Source organism: Acomys minous (assembly GCF_964271855.1).
Source record: "Acomys minous genome assembly, chromosome: 3".
Taxonomy (NCBI): domain Eukaryota; kingdom Metazoa; phylum Chordata; class Mammalia; order Rodentia; family Muridae; genus Acomys; species Acomys minous.
In genome coordinates, this window is record NC_140485.1 from 71,705,612 (window position 1) to 71,709,652 (window position 4,041).

The window sequence follows — 4,041 nt, forward strand, 5'->3', positions numbered from 1 at the left end:
TTGTGCCATGCACATGTGTGGAGATCAGAAGGCATCCCAGGATGGTGAGCCTTAACTCCTACTTCTTAAGTCAGGGCTTGTTGGCCACTGTGGAGCCAAGCTAGCCAGCTCACAGGCTTCTCAGGGTTCTCTTTCCACCTCTTAGCTTGTCATTGAATGCTGGGATTGCAATGGACCTACTGTGTCCATAGAGTGCTGGGATTACAGATGGTCCTACTGTGCCCACAGAATGCTGAGATTACCAGCTTTATATGGGTTCTGGGCATCTGAACACTGGTCCTCACACTTTCATGAAAGCACTCTTGAGAGCTATCTCCCTAGCTCAGAAAGTGAAGATTTTATTAGAAACAAAGGTGAGCTGGTCCAGTCAGAGCCAGTTATGGTCAGTCACACGTTCACTAGCTCCAGTCATTAGGACGTGTCAGCTCAGCGGCTTACTTTTGCCCATTCATGATCAGTCTGGGGATGGTTCAGGGCTTCCCTCTTAGCTTATAAGAAAAAATGGTAAGACAGCTGCAGGTAGGTGGTCCCTGGCTTGGGGAGGTGTCACTGTCTTCTAGCTCCGTGACCCTGGGCCAGTCACCTCTGACCTTTAGCACTTTCGTGTGAAGCTTAAGCAATCGCCTTCGCTGCTGCACAGGTCTGATGAGAAGACCATGAGGCCATCGGTACCCAGCGAGCATCCCAGCCCAGGCTCTGTCAGTGCCAGCCTGCTGTTCTCACTTTTCCACTGGCATCAGGAAAGGCTGCTCTTGTAGCAAACAGGAGGCCTTTCTCCTCCGCATTCCGCATACATTTCTGTTGGCTGGGAAAAGAGCCCGCAGAAAGTTGAGCCTGGCAGAATACACTTGCAATCCCCTGAGTTTGTGAGGCTATGGCAGAAAGACTGCAAGTCCAGCGGTAGCCCAGATCATATCAGAAGACCAGACAGGTGGGGCCCCTCTCTGTTGGTTACTGCTGGGTCCTGGGGGAGGGGCAGTCATATTCTCAGACGTGCACACCCTGGTGAGACAGACACACCAGGTTTCCTGGACGGTTCTGAGCCCGTGAGCATACACACAGCCCTGGTTAAACTCAGCGGGTCATAAAACAAAACAAAAAGACATGAAGTTGGAAAAGAGACTTGTAGGAAGAGGGAGATAAGAGAGAACAGGAGGTAAGAGTGATCAGAATGTCACACACACACACACACACACACACACACACACACAGAGTCAAAGAACAAATTCAGTTCAAAAAATTCTGGGACTCGCAAATGAGAGAAAGCATGATACTTGTCTTTCCGAAATTGGATTAATTCACTTTGCGTTGTCGCCAGTTGCATCGCTTTTCCTGCACAAACCATGACTTCACATGTTGTTTCCATAGGGCAGCAGGTGTGAACAGTGCTATAGGAAGCATCAGTGTGCATAAAACAAGAGCCCAGGATCTCGTGAGGAGTGGAAGGAGAGGTGGGGTGGGGTGGGGCTTCTCCAGGGGCTCTGTAATTTGTAGTCAGGCCTGGCCTCTGGCCCTCCAGTCCCTGGGAGGGGCTGCCAGCTCCAGGGCAGGCCTTATGTGTGTGGGTGTGTGATCCTCCTCTGTGCAAACTCTGCAAGCAGGCACAGCAGGTGCAGGTGCACAGACAAGAGGCCAGAGGCAAATGAAGGTAATGAAAGCTTCGCTATCCTCCCCTGACCTCCAGTGACCCCAGGTTCCTTTCCAGGAGGGCGATCTGTGGTAAATCCAACCTTTTTTTCCGGTCTGCATGTTGGGATAGTTTTTAACCTTGGTGGTCAGAGGTTGTGGCCACCTCAGTCACCCATTTCTGCTTAAAAGAGAAATCTGCGTGGCACTTCCTATAATCCAAAAGGTACATTTTACTCCTGTGACATTTCCAGAGTCTGAAAGGATCTAATCTTTTGGTTACAGGCTCCAGGCCAGAATAACCCTTCTGTACTATTACCCTGTAAAAGGAAAAAAAAAACCCAAACCAAGCAAAACCAAACCAAACCAATTGGGTACCCATTTGCCTCACCTGTTCCCCAGATAAAAGGATATCCAGTGTGAGCCCAGAGGAGCTCAAAGCCTGTGAAAGTGCCTAACTAGATTTGTTTTGGCTGATTAAGTGCTTTTTAAGGGTTTACTGCATGCTGAGGGGTATTACACTGCCGTCACAGTCACTTCAGGATGGATGTAATTATTGGGAAAGGTCTTGGACAAAGAGCAGTGACTTGTGTAACTTTGTTTATTTCAGAACTGAAGAGTGCGATTTAGCTTCAGGGTTATTTATTTAAGGTGCGGTTCTTAGTTTCTACCACCAAGAGGCGCAACTGCTCCACATATGAAAACAGTCTTGCTTTAGAAGACGCTAATGGAAAAAGAAAATCATCGTCATTATTACCTGATTTATTCTATATGTGCCTCACACCCGTTCTGAGATTTGAGGCAGTAAGATAAAGCATCTAAGATTTGCTCTTCCAGAGGACTCAGGGTCAATTCCCAGAACACACACGGCAGCTTACAGTTGTCTGTAGGCGCAATTCCACACTTCCTCCTAGCCTCCAAGGTCACCAGGCATACACATGGTGCACAGAGATATACACGGGGAAAAATACCCACACACATAAAATAGGATAATAATTAAAAACGGGCTCGAGAGATGGCTCAGCGGTTAGGAGCACTGGCTGCTCGTCTGGAGGCTTCAGGTTTACTCCCCAACACCCACACGGCAGCTCACACCTGTCTGTAACTCCAGTTCCAGGGGATCTGGCGCCCTCACCCAGATATACACGCAGACAAAACCCAATGCATATTAAAAAAAAAAAATCTAAGATTCAAAACTCAGGTCTGCGCCTCTGCTTTTGAAATCCACCTTTAGCCACATCTTCAACAGGCGTCACTTAAGTGTGTTGCACGCTCGCAGCTGCACGGGGTCGGCAAGCCTGGGACTTTTCCTTTCGTGTTTGGCTAGCAGATGTTTTAGAGCACACTGGATGGAAACACTCTTACGGCGGGGCAGTTTCTCTACTTAGCCGCACTCTTCATCGTGCCCTCTTGTATGCCACCCTGCTTACATTTACCCCCCGCAAGCCTGAGGCGCTTGACTTCACAACTACACTTGAGCTCAGACTGTTGGCATGGCTATACCGACATTTTTGCGGACTAGCGTCAAAGGACACAGGAGAAAGTTGAAGGTGGAGTTTGTAAGGTAAGTAGGAAAGATGGCTATGGCTGGAGATGGGCGGGGGGTGGGGGTGGGGTGGGGGAGGTGGCCTTGTCATGCCGTGCTCCAGTCTGACACACATTAGTGTCATTTCTCTCCCATACCCCAGTCGGGATCTGTGGGTTACCTGGGTGAACAGTGGGGAACTGGAGGTGGGACTCGGCTCGTCCTCCCAAGAGAGGGCCTGGATGACTCTCGCGTCCCCACTTAGAGTCAGTCCTGATCTGAGCCTGTTTCTTTTTAGAGAACCACTGGCTGGACTCAACTGACATCCATCGTTGTAAGCCTCACACTGCTATCGAAGAGAATTGAGTGTCCCCAAATTCACAAGCCAAAGCCCTGGTACCCAAGTCCTGAGCTTCTTAGTGACGGGGCTTTAAAGAGTGGTCCTGTGGCTGGGTGCGATGACGCCTGTCATCCCAGCACTCGGGAGGCAGAGGCTGGCGGATCACTGTGAGTTCAAGGCCAGCCTGGTCTACCAAGTTGAGTCCAGGACAGCCAAGGCTACACAGAGAAACCCTGTCTGGAAAACAAAACAAAACACCCAAAAGAGCTGTTCAGTGAAAACAAGGCTGTTAGCGAGGGCTTGAACTCGGTCTGCCTGATTTCCTCATGAGACAAGCTGACACACAGGGGTATCGTGGGTCCAGGGTGGGGTGGGAGGACACAGGTGCAGGGGCTAGCTGTGGGAAGACGCCATGAGAATAAACAGCACAGAGAAGCAGAGGCAACGAAGGGGATGTGGGACGGGCCATGATCTTCTCAGACTGTTACTTGACCATCTGAGCCAAGAATTCCAGTACCTTGCAGAGGCCGCCTACATGGAGACAAATATT